This window comes from Triticum urartu, chromosome 5, assembly GCF_003073215.2.
Source record: "Triticum urartu cultivar G1812 chromosome 5, Tu2.1, whole genome shotgun sequence".
In the NCBI taxonomy this organism is placed as follows: Eukaryota; Viridiplantae; Streptophyta; class Magnoliopsida; order Poales; family Poaceae; genus Triticum; species Triticum urartu.
This window is the reverse complement of record NC_053026.1, coordinates 655,171,829-655,185,515: the sequence shown is the minus strand read 5'-3', so window position 1 is coordinate 655,185,515 and position 13,687 is coordinate 655,171,829. Positions and strand designations below refer to the sequence as shown.

Below are 13,687 nucleotides of genomic sequence, written 5' to 3'. Positions count from 1 at the left end.
TTGGGAGTGATTCTTATCACAGTACAATTCCATTGATTATATCTAAACATATATTAAATGGCACCACGGGGACTTAGATTTACTCCCGAGATGTAGATGTGCTTAGAATGAAAGTTATGTCAGATTAGAACACTTATGCAACAACATAGCTATTGCGAGATGTTTGCATAAGGTGGATGGTACAAACCCGCATCATACTATCGCAATTACTAGTGATATAAATAAATTTTTGGACAAAGCTGGAATAGCTCAGTTGGCTAGAGCGTGTGGCTGTTAACCACAAGGTCGGAGGTTCAAGCCCTCCTTCTAGCGCATCATTTTATTTTCAGCTCTTTATTATTATTATTATTATTATTGTGAATTTCCATAATTTTTTTTTTGTAAATTCACACCATTGCTATTTTCGTTTTTGAAAATTGTTCATTGTCTTCTTTCTAGATTCCCAACATTAGTTGCTCTTCCTGTATTCATCCGAGTCATCCTTTCTTTTCGTTATCAACAGTAACATTGCATGCTTGGGCATCATTTTATTTTCAGCTCTTTATTATTATTATTATTATTATTGTGAATTTCCATAATTTTTTTTTTGTAAATTCACACCATTGCTATTTTCGTTTTTGAAAATTGTTCATTGTCTTCTTTCTAGATTCCCAACATTAGTTGCTCTTCCTGTATTCATCCGAGTCATCCTTTCTTTTCGTTATCAACAGTAACATTGCATGCTTGGGCATGGATCAGGGGTCTATTAGCTTAGCTAGTGATCTACTAGTATCCTTGATCAAAGCATGTGTTTCGGTGGCCTGCACATCCGTCTCTTGCGGTCTTTGCAGTGGATCCAGCACGCACGGCTAGCTATATATCGGACCAGTACTGCTGCGGCTGCTGGACTAGGAGCACCATGGAGGCTTTGGACAGTACCATGGAGTATGATGAGTGACTCCGGTATGATGAGGCACTGAAAGGCCACGGAGCGTGCGTGCGTGCGCCCGCGCGTGCATACGCAATAAGTTAGCCGCTTCCAATCCATGTCCAAATGTGTCCGTTGAAAATGGCACCATGCTAGCTAGCTGGCTACAAAGCGCAATGACTGTCTAATCTACCTACCTTGAGCATGTTCTGTCATGCAAAAAATGGTTTTCACATAACTTACTGACCTGACAGGCACGTCCGGTTGCCGCATTCGGGAAATAAGTGTCGATACGACGACTAGAGACAGTGTCGTGTCTACCCTTTGGGCGCCGAGAGTGTGTTCTCCCTCTGCTCTCTGTCCAGTAAGATGACCGGCTGAGCATTATTAGTTTAGCGACGATAACAAGATTAGTTCTTTATTCCCCTAGCCAAATAAAGCCGCCGCGGTCTCTGTTTTGCGAATAAATGACACTAGCTAGAGGTCACAAAACTTGTGCAGTGAGTGCACTTTAGTCACGCCTGCTTGAAAGTCAGAATATTAGATCACACAACTCAAGTTTTCGGTCCATATGGATCATACCTTAAGTTCAGTTGCATATAGATCACAACCGAAAAACTAGAACACCCGCCACGACATCAATCCGTGGCCAGGTCGTCATGATTCACCGTTTGCTACATGGAGGGAAGGTGTCAAAAAGTGGGTATATATAGGGCCACCCATGAAGGGGTCACTACTAGGGAAAAAGCTAGCACCAGCGCGGGTTTTAAACCTATTAGTAGCGCGGGGTGGTGCGCTACTGATAAGGCGCTACACCTAACGAATAGCAGTAGCGTGCCTCCACCCACGCTACGGCTAAATCGACTTAGTAGCAGCGAGTTTCAGGAGGAGCGCTGCTGGTAATTAGTAGTAGCGCTTCTCTCTGCACGCGCTGATATTATTATTTCGTATTTTATATCTTTTTTATTTCATGTTGTATTCGTACACCTTTACACAAATTTTCATACAACAGGAATTTACAAATTGTTTTTACATCATCATGAGTTATTACATCACGGGGTGAAAGAACCGTGTGGACTAGTTTCAAGTGGACGGACATCCACTTGAAACTAATCCGCTGTTCTTTCACCCAATGATATAATAAATATCATCATCATCATCATATCATTAACAACTTATCATCATCATCATCATATCATTGGTCACTAGTTGTAATCACAAGTACTCATGACATCTTCAACTCTAACACATTGTATCACATAATAAACATATTGTACCTCATAGGACCTACTACATTCTCTTAGGACCTACTATATTCTCTAAGGTAAAATAGCAAAAACAAGATAGCCCCTCGCTCTCCATTATGGAGAATGCAGATTATCCTGTCTCCAATTCTTGCCTTTCGCTTAATGTTGCTTTCAAGAACCTCCTTACGAATGTCCAAACATTTTTTCCACTCTTTGATTAGCATGTGTTCACCGGTTTCAGAAATTCGATATGCACAGATGAGATCCGTATGATGATCTGGCTGTAGGTTCAGAACTTCAAGGCGACCATTGTAATACATCAGATGAGGCACACAATCCATCGGGATTTTCTGTTGAAAAACATAGTAATAACTTTGTAGTTAGCAATGATGTACTAGTTTTAGAAGAATGCAAAAGATGTACGGATGTCGTAATAGTAAAATATCTTACCATGGTATCTCCATAGAAGTTATCATGGTTCAATACGTGCACACCATAATTTGGAGGAGTTCGATAATAGGTATTGTAATTCTCAAAAAAAAGTACAATAAGCAATCAGATGATTTTTCTCCTTATAAGTTAATTCGGAGCCATCAGTGTAGTGGGTTTTGTCTACCATCTTCTGCACATTCTTTGAAGATTCAAAATAAGTTGTCAATGGAAATAAGCTGTCAACTATTTTGAAATAAACAATATAAATTAGTTAATAACTATGTTTGAGAAACTCACATTGCGGTAGAATCGGAAGCGTATCAACAAGGACCCAAATGTCCATATTGTCTTGCTCGATGTCAGGATGACCAAGATCCATGGTGACAATCATACCCTCATAAAAATCATACATTTTGCAAAGTCCTTCCCAATTTTGACAACCAAAATGGGTTACGCTCTGAGAATTATACAGATTTACTTCAAAATCGATATCATGATGGGTCCTTAGGTGTATTTTCTTTGTTTGAAAATTTTCATGGTCTTCAAAACCCATCCTCTCCAAGACATAGCGTCTTGCATGGCATGAGATAAGCTAGTCGAATTGTAAAATATGAAAATTAGACGTTGAAATAGTTGAAGTCATGCTTAATTACGAAAAAAACACTTGTCGTTGTTGCGTACCGTTTCAACATCGAAGGTCTCCTCGAGCTTAATGCTGAAGCGCCGATCTTCATCCAGCTCAACGAACCTGTCGCACATACCTCGATCGTCCACCAGCTGCACTCCCCCGGGAGACTGTCGTCGTGCGAGTACGACATTTCCTACGTTCATAATTCAAAGATTAAACTTGTACAATTAAATATATGTACTAAAAAACCTAAATTAGATCATTATTTTTCAAAGAAAATCCAGGCCACTCGATATTTCCCACATATTCTAGCACAAGTCATGCCAGAATTCACGAAAAAATCCGGCATGACCTTTGCTAAAAAAGGACATATCGAGCGCCTGAAATTTGCCGGAACGGAAATTAATCAACACTCCGGCAAAACATAGGCCACTCGGAGGTGTAACCAAAACATGAAATAATTGCTTAAACTAAAAAATAACACCAAATATGGCATGTTCAACTAGTTCTATTAATTCAACTAGTTCTTACTAAATATAAACTTAGTATAAAAAGAAAAAAACTAGTTCTTTCTAAAAATGAAGTAGTTCAACTAGTTATTAATTTACTTACTATACTAGTTCAACTAAAACTTAACTAGTTCAACTAAAACTAAACTAGTTCTATTAATTCAACTAGTTCTTACTAAATATAAACTTACTATAAATAGAAAGAAACTAGCACATCTACTACTACTAATTAACATCTAACTACTACATCTACTACTAATTAACATGAACTACTGCTAATTATACAACTAGTTTACCATCACTACTAGTAATTAATATCCACTACTTCTAAAAATCATTATCTATGAACCATAAATTAACATCTACTACTACTAAAATCATCTACTAACTAAGCAAAGAGAGAGGGGGTTGGGGAGGGTGGGGGGCTTACAGAGGGAGAGACGGTGGCGGGGAGGTGCTCGGCGATGGAGGGGCGGTGAGGGCGGGCTCGGGATCGGGAGGGCGACAGTCCTGGGCGGCGGGCTCGGCGGGCTCGGTCGAGGGCGGCGGCGGTGAGGTCGAGGGCGGCGACATTGTGGTCGAGAGCGGCGGCGGTGAGGTTGAGGGCGGGCGGCGGCGGCGGCGGTGAGGGCGCAGGCGCGCTCGGGCTCGGGCTCGGGCGGCAGCGACAGGGAGTAGGGGAACATGCCGGTGGGGGGGGGGAAGGAGGACTTAGTGAAATTTTGATGCGGGGGGTGGTTAACTCGAACTAGCAGTAGCGCACGTACAGAAAACGCGCTATAGCTAACTTATCTACAACGCGTTTTGGGAAAAACCGCTACTGCTAATGGAAGCAGTTATTTCTTTTGTTTAGTAAAAACATCTATACATTGGTCATCATTGATCTTTTTGTGTATAATCTAAATAGTCAACATGAATCCTCACTGTACCTGTATAGGTACAGGCGAGGATTCATATTGCAACCACAAATCATACACATATAGTTCAATGAAGACCAAGTGCTCGAGATAGGTTGAGAAGCAATATATTTAAGGTGGTAAACACCTTGTTCGCTTAGCAGTATGGGACTAAACTTAATTAGTTGCGGTCATACTTACCAGCAGCGAGTTTTGAGCAAAACCGCTGCTACTAAGTTCTTTAGCAGTAGCGCGTCCACGGAAAGGGCGCTACTACTATATCTAGCCTGGAGGCAACACCGTGGCAATTATAGTAGTAGCGCTCTTTTCACCTAGAGCGCTACTGCTACTCAGTCATTAGCAGCGCTCTTTTCTAAAGCTCGTTGCTGCTAATTAGCAGTAGCGTATGTTTTTAGACTGTGCTGCTGCTAAGATCTGTGTATAAGGTTTTCCCTAGTAGTGGGTAAGTGAGAAGGGAAAGGTACATGGGCCCATACCCTAAATCACTGCATTTAGGCATGCCATAAGTTCTGGGGCTACCCAGGGACCAGATGTTAGAATTCATGATAGTTCTGGGATGTTTATAAGGTTTGCAAGTGTTGGCGCAGGCGAGGCCGAAAGTTGTCCAAATGTTTAGGGCATGTTCGAGGATTTCCAAAAGGTTGGCACGGTCACATAGGGTAGATCGCCGCCAACAGTGAAGGGGAGGAGACAACCAGATCAGCCCCCCCCGGAGCCAAGACACTCCGGACTCGCACCCCGTGACGGATAGATCGGAGCGCCACCGTCAAAGAAACAAACGTCGTCCCTGTCCACCCCGCACGCACCATGTCGCCGGTCCCGCGGCCATGGCTCACCGCCGCCCCAGAGCACCGGCACGCTTCCATGTAGCGACGACCGCCATCCAGCGCCGCTCCCCAAATTGGTTGTCGCAGCCCACTCCAAGGCCGCCGCTCGAGGGGACCTCCAGACCCCCACCGGCATCGGCGCCGCCCGGGCTTTGCCCAGTCGTGCCCACGGGCGGCAGAAAGGGAGGGGGCAGAAGGGGAGGGGGGCTCTAGCGGTGGCAGCTAGGGCACCCCTTGGCCGTGAGCCGCTTCGTCACTCGCATATGGTGACCTCCTCCTTTGCATGCTCATCTTTATTTCGGCTCAAACCTATAGGTGCAAATGGTAGGAAGGTCAAGTAGTATGCCATCCTTGAGAGAGCCAAGTACATATGTGTAAAGGGGCAGATTCAACTTTATATGTATGACGTGGGAGATGCGCGTGTCTCTTGACAATGGGGCACTTGACATGTTGATGTTGGGGGATGCTCCACATCAACAAGGTAGGCCAACTATCGACGGTCGGAACTGGAGTCGGAGAATCATGACATATAACCACATTGTCCGCTCTACAGAATAGCGTGACCAAAAGAAAATGCAGAAGAAAACGTCAGGCCCGAAGAGCCAGATCTAGGGACACACCATCTTCCACATGCCTCCCACCGATGGGAAGAAGTGTAACCACAACAAGGGAAAGGTGGGGAGACCATATTCCACGCCAATAGTGACACTATCACCACCGCCGAACAGAGACAAATATAAATTTATTCCTAACCCTACCACCTTCGGATTGAAGCCCTGGGGTCCCCGTCCCCTCCAATCGTTGAAGTAATAAACTGAAGGGGAGGGGCTCTTGGACTCGCCGGGGATAGATCAGCCACTGCAGTCGCTCACCTAGGTTAGCAAGAGGGAGGAACATCCGAAAAGAACCGAGTTATGGTTCTCATGACAAGCTCATTTAAAACCATGTAAGTGGATTTTTTTCTATATATTTTGGCGCGGTGGCAAAGCTGCTGCCTTGTGACCATGAGGTCATAGGTTCAAGTCCTGAAAACAATCTCTTTGTAGAAATGTAGGGAAAGGCTGCATATCATATACCCAAAGTGGTCAGACCCTTCACCGGACCCTGCGCAAGCGGGAGCTATATGCACCGGGCTGCCCTTTTTTCCTTTTTACGAAGAAATGGCATGCTGGATCACACGAACTAGAAACAGTAACCATTTTAGAGGGAGCCAAAAGCAATTGCCTCCTAAGTGAGTGATTATTTATTTTCAACTTTTAGTATTTTTCTTGAAATATTAGCCGTCTTTTGAGTCATTGGATAAACATTTAACTTATCATGCTCACCTTCCCACATATGATATGTACACTAAAAATAGTAGTAACATTCTCTTGAGCCAATGCTCCCCGCGAGAGGCACCGAGGAGATCTCAAAAAATGTTGGCTAGCGGCTATATTAAATGTATATATTTTCACATGCACAAAGATATGCATGGTAAGATGTAAAAGTGAGTTTGAGGTGGAGTTGCTCCAAGCTTCTACGGGTTGATAGCCTTGTCAGGTATACTTAATGAAAGGGCAATGCTAGGCGCTGGCGTTTCGGCCGGTCCCGCCTCAGCCGTTTGATGCTGAGCCGCTTGGCCAATGAATCTGGGCAAAAAAAAAAGATCCGCTCACGTATTCTTCTTCCTCGGGCTGGATCTGCAAATCCCGTTCAGGATCCTCGTCGCCGCGCCTGCAGTCCCCTTCGATGGCCGTCCTCGTCGCCGGCCGTCCTTGTGGTCGGTCCCCACCCTCGTCGGCCGTCCTGGTGGTCAGTCCCCACCCTCGCCGTCCGTTCTCGCCGTTGAATATGGATGTAGTCAAAAACTACCTCAATCCATGCAACAGTTGCGCCTGCGGTTGCAGCTCCACCGGCGACGGTTATAGCTCTCCTCCGGTTGTAGCTCCATCACCGCCCCTCGCCGCTCGCTGCACGGAATTGCGTCGGCGACGACCACCAGTTAGTCAACGCCATTGAATGGATGTAGCAAAAAACTTCACCGGTAGTAGCAAAAAATAAAATACGGATGCAGCAAAAATCAAACACCGTCGCCGTCTTCGCGAGGTCGCAACTCTGCCTTACATGGATGTAGCAAAAACCTTCAGCGGTAGTAGCAAAAATCTACCATAGTTGTAGCAAAAATTAGGATTGTAGCAAAAACTTCACCAGTCAGTCAACGCCATTAAATGGTTGAAGCTTTTCAAAATTAGGGTTGAAGCTTTTCATGTCAAGGTTGTAGCTTTTTGTTTGTGTACTCGCGGGTTGAAGCTTTCTATGAAGCAGGTTGAAGCTTTTCATAATGTGGGATGAAGCTTTTCAATTCAGCAGTTGAAGCTTCCCAATTCAGTGGATGCAACTTTTTTGTGCTTCGGTGGCCCGGCGACCAGCTTCTCCATATTTTCAGTTGAAGCTTTCCTGATGCCGGTTGTAGCTTTCCAGGCCACCGGTTGCAGCTTATGTTGCGGTAGTGCGCCAGCAACCAACATCGTCATCTGTCTTTCGAAACTTTTGATGTTGCCGGTTGAAGCTATCTTGGCCACTGGTTGTAGCATTATGCGCTGCCGGATGCAGCTTCTCTTGTGCACAGTCATGGGACGACGACGCGGCCATGACGAAGAGCTCAGCCATGGTGACGAGCGCGGCCATGGAATGGAAGCGTTGCCCCTCGGGGCGCACGAACAACACCGGAGGCAGGAGCTGCAGGCCCGCCTGGATTCATGGAGTTTGCTGCCTGGACAGTCGCGAGGAAGGAGTAGATGCAGCGTTGGGAAGAGGATAAGATACACGTGTTGGCTTCCTGATGGCTAGCGCCAGCGTGGCGAAGCGACCAGCCCGAGCGTTCCGCCGGAGCACCGCGCGCAAACATTTCCCTTAATGAAAGGCCATCTGTTGTCCGCAACCTTCTTGTGAACAAATGTGAGCCGCCAAAACATAGAAGACGTGAACAGCATGCTACGTACGGGGTGACACAAATAAGAGGGCTCGATGCTGACGAGACAGTAGTTCGTGGTTCCATGGCTAACGAGGAGAGCATGTGCCAATAAACCAAAGTCAAAGATTACGTTATTAAGCTTTACAAAAAATAACTCAACAAATTTAAGGCAGAAGAATGTCTATCAGTATTATTCAGTCAGAAAGCTTACATTCACCAAATATGAACAGAACTGAATTAAAAGGAGGTGGTCGTGGTGCTAATCCTAGTACTGTTGAAAAAGGTGATGTGGATCTTGAGAATTCTGCATCTAGTCCACTGAAGGACCCCTCTTCTGGAAAGGTGCTGACTTGCAGGTGATTAACGCTGCTGGAAACACAAGCATGGAAGTGGACAAAAGTGTGAGGAAGCGTCTTCTTCCAACTGATGATTTTGTGGCTGTACATGGTGAGCCAATTGAGCATATTCTTGCAATAACGCCAGGGAATGGTGAGGATATTCATACGTCTTCGCCAACCTAGTTCGGGAAGTAAAAGAGTGAAGAATGGTATTAACTCTGTTGATGATATGCGGCGGGTTCCCGTCAGGAGCCGTGCCGGGAACAATGAATTCCCTAATTTGGAACTGCCGGGGAGCGGGGAACCGCCGGACAGTTCCTGAGGTATTGGCCCTCTCGAAAACCAACATCCCCAAGCTTGTCTTTCTTTGTGAAACAAGACAAGCAGCTGATAAGATGGAAAAATTGAGATGGAGACTAGGTTTCAAAGGATTCTGTGGTGTGAATAGCTCGGGCATTGAGTGGTGGTCTTGCGGTCTACTGGGACGAATCCTTGCTGGTTACAGTTTTGGATTCATGTCAACGGTATATTGATGTCTCGGTGGAGGATAAAAGCTTTGATAAAAAGTGGCGTATGACTTTTATTTATGGTGAGCCAAGGGTTGAGAACATGCACCTCATGTGGGATCATCTAACTCGGTTGAGAGCGGTGTTGCAAGACCCATGGCTGGTATGTGGGGACTTCAACAAAGCTCTTTGGCAACACGAACATATGTCAAGAGTTATGAGATCAGAAACTCAGATGACCGCGTTTAGGGACTGCCTGATGCTTTGTGAATTGGTGGATCTTGGCTTCTCGGGGATGCCATTCACATATGATAATGGGCAAGTTGGAAACAACAATGTGCGAGTGCGGTTGGACCGTGTATGTGCGGATGAGCAGTGGCGTGACCTTTTCCCGGCGTTGAGAGTGGTCCACCTTGCGTCTTCGTGCTCAGACCATTGTCCGATCGTCCTCGAGATGGTCCCATCCGATGCAAATCATAGGCGACGAGGGGCGACACGATATGAAATTATGTGGGAAAGGAATCCCAACCTACAATACATTATTGGACGTGCATGGGAGAGGAACCGACCGGCTGGAAACTTGGGATCGGTTTCAAATTCGTTGAAAGAGCTGATGAAAAATCTTCGGCAATGGAGCAGAATTTTTTTTAGGCATGTCCTGCGTGATATTGAGAGGCTCCGGTTGGAACTTGGAAGCTTACAAGAAGATAATGCCGATCGTTGTTTGCTCCGGCAGAAGATGCATGAGCTTGATGAGCTTCTATACAGAGAAGAGATGTTGTGGCTGCAACATTCACGGATAACTTGGTTAAAAGAAGGAGAAAGGAACACAGAATACTTGCATCGAAGGGCTGTTTGGCGAGCTAGACGAAATTATATACTTCGCTATGCCGACTTGATGGCACTTGGTGTAATGCTCCTTCTGAGATGGAGTTAATGACGAGATCATATTTTCAGGAGGTGTACACTAAAGACCCAACTTTAACCCCAGATGTTGTGCTAGAGTGTATTGAGGAGAAAGTTACTGCGGAGATGAATGATGTTTTATGTGCTCCGTTCACTGAAGAGATTTCAGACGCTCCCTTTCAGATTGGTCCCATTAAGGCCCCAGGTACGAATGGTTTTCCTGCTCGTTTTTTTCAACGTAATTGGGCGGTGGTGAAAGGATAAATTATTGCAGCAGTATTCGAGTTTTTTGATTCCGGGGTTATGCCAGACGGAGCTAATGACACGGGTACTGTGTTGATTCCAAAAGTCCAATTTCCAAAGGAGCTCAAGGATTTTAGACCTATAAGCTTGTGTAATGTGATCTACAAAATAGTCTCTAAATGCATGGTAAACCGACTACGTCCCATTCTGTCGGAGCTCATCTTGGAAAATCAGAGCGCGTTTATTCCAGGGAGACTTATTACTGATAATTCTATTATAGCTTTCGAGTGTATTGATCATATTCAGTCTGTTAGTGGCAGTTCACCGGCATGTTGTGCGTATAAATTAGATCTTTCTAAGGCATATGACCGGTGGACTGGGTATTCTTGGAGAAGGCCCTACGCAAGTGGGTTTTTTCTCATGTGTGGATTTCTTGGATCATGACGTGTGTTTCCTCTGTGAAGTATTCAGTGAAACTGAATGGGAAATTATTGGAGTCTTTCATACCCTCTCGTGGCCTCAGACAAGGTGATCCCTTGTCCCCGTTTTTATTTCTCTTTGTTGCCGATGCCCTATCTTGTTTGGTCAACAAAGCTATTACGGAGGAGGGGCTGGAAGGTGTTAAAATTTGTCGTCGTGCACCGACGATATCTCACTTATTATTTGCGGATGATTCACTATTGTTTTTTCGAGCCTCGGAACAGCAAGCAACACTTGTGAAAGGTTCGTTGAGCACTTATGCGCTGGCTATAGGACAACTTATAAACCCGTCAAAATGTTCCATCCTTTTCTCTAGTAACTGCACTGAGGTGGTATCTGGGGAAGTAAAGAGTATTTTGGAGATTATAAGTGAAGCGTTCGAACCCAAATATTTGGGTTTGCCGGTACCTGAGGGGAGAATGCATAAAGGGAGGTTTGAAACCACCCAGGAAAGATTGAGGAAGAGACTAGTGGACTGGAGCGAGCAATTCATGTCTTCAGGTAACAAAGAGATTTTAATCAAATCTGTAGCCCAGGCTATTCCCACATATATTATGAGCGTGTTTTGCTTACCTGCTTCGGTATGTGACGATCCGACAAGGATGATGAGGCAGTACTGGTGGGGAGTTGAGAGTGGCAAGGGGAAAATGGCATGGCTGAGCTGGGATAAGCTGAGACTCCCTAGAAGCAAGGGGGGGGGGGGGGGGGGGGTACGGGATTCAGGGATATGCGTGCTTTTAATCAAGCGTTATTGGCAAAACAAGCGTGGCGATTGATTGATTCCCCTCACATTTTATGTGCTCGTCTATTGAAGGCAAAATATTTTCCACACGGCAGTATCTTGGATACGATTTTTACTGGAAATTCATCGGCCGTATGGAAAGGAATAGCTCATGGTTTGGATCTTTTTAAGAAAGGAATAATATGGAGGATTGGTGATGGTGCATCGGTTAGAACATGGAGAGATCCTTGGATTCCTCGACGATACGATTTTCGACCAATTACTCCTAAAAGGAACTGCCGGTTTAACCGTGTCTCTGATTTCTTAGATAATAATGGTGCTTGGATCAGAGACCGTGTCGAGGAGCATTTTTGGCCAATGGATGTTGCTGAGATTCTTAAGATACGCACGTCTCCTAGGAACCGACAGGACTTCATCGGCTGGTTTCTCGAGCCGCATGGGAATTTTATAGTCAAAAGTGCCTACATGTTGGCGATGGAAACACATGATGAGATGCATTCTGGGGGTGCATGTTGTACTAGACCGGACGGCGACAGATCAATTTGGAATTCGATTTGAAAATCTAATGTTCCACTCAAGATGCGTATTATGGCATGGAAGACGGCGACGGGTGCATTGGCAACTAATCTAGGCAAAGCGCATCGTCGTATTCATATACAGAGATCATGTCCTATTTGTGGAGCGGAGATTGAAAGCAGTTTTCATGCATTGATTTCATGCATGCACGCCTGACATGTTTGGGAGGGCTTACGTGCAATCTGGCCCTTGCCTGATGACTCACTACTAGTGGACTCTGGTAAGGACTGGGTACTGCAGCTACTTTCAAAATGTTTGGACAAGACCAGGGACTTGGTAATTATGACGATCTGGCGTATTTGGCAACTCCGAAATGATATAACACATGGGAAGAATGAGACCCCAGTAGAGGTAACTGTGGATTATCTTGACAGTTATTATAAGTCGCTGAATTTGGTAAGGAACTATAGCATGGAGGAAATCGTCAAAGGGAAGATGCCCTTGTATGAGGACAGTCGGCCAAAGTGTGTAAAAACTACAGAATCCCCCACGCCTTGGCCTCCTCCGCCTATGGGCTGGGTTGCGTTGTCGGTAGACGATTCATTCTCGTGCCAGGATGGTCGCACTTTGATTGGCATGGTGCTTCGCAGGGAGAACGGATCTACGATTTTTGCGGCATACAGGTACATTTTCCACTGTAATGATGCCCTGAAAGTGGAAATTCATGCTATTATGCAGGGTATGGCACTGGCCATTCAGCATTCGGACTGCCCGGTGATTGTTCAATCAGACTCTTCAAATGCTCTGGCTATTCTCTCGAGCAACAATCTTTCAAGTCGGCCTATGATCATCTAGCTGCTGAGATTAAAGCTCATTTGGTAGTTAGGAAGTTTGTTCCTCTAAAAGTTAGCAGATATCAAAATAGGGTAGCACATCAATTGACACACTATAGCCGCACTGAAGCTTATACATCGGTATGGGTGAACTCGATTTCTCCGTGGTGTGAGGAATTAGTGTCTCGTTATTGTAACCCTCTCGTTGTGGAATAAAACATCCTTTCTCCCCGCCAAAAAAAAAAAAGAAAGCTTACATTCACATGTCTTCCGTCGTTTCCTTTTTCGGTCAGTCAAAATTTTACATATTTTCGGCCATAATCGGCATGTTGAAGCGGATGAAGGAATTCAGAGAAGATATAACCTAATAAATAAGATTGAATATAATTTAAATCATGAAGCTGGAATAGCTCAGTTGGCTAGAGCGTGTGGCTGTTAACCACAAGGTCGGAGGTTCGAGCCCTCCTTCTAGCGCATTTTTGATTTTTAATATTTTTTCTTCAAATTATAACCATTGCACTTTTCTTTTTATATAGAGAGAAATTCATACCATTGCTCTTTTTCTTTTTTGTACACTCCCACCATTGTTCACTGACTTTTTTTCTTCCAAATTCACATGATTCGGAGTTCTTTCTTACATTGTCGACTGTAACGTTGCATGCATAGCATGGACAAAAATACATTCACTTCTTCCAGTCCATCA

General features: G+C 44.9%; 2 non-coding genes across 2 annotated transcripts; both read left to right on the top strand.

Annotated features, from left to right (window-relative positions):
• Positions 1 to 238: 238 nt before the first annotated feature.
• Positions 239 to 312, top strand: TRNAN-GUU. The gene has a single exon. It is a non-coding gene; the product is annotated as a tRNA-Asn (tRNA).
• A 13,072-nt stretch (positions 313 to 13,384) lies between these two features.
• TRNAN-GUU lies at positions 13,385 to 13,458 on the top strand. Its single transcript has one exon. It is a non-coding gene; the product is annotated as a tRNA-Asn (tRNA).
• Positions 13,459 to 13,687: the final 229 nt, after the last annotated feature.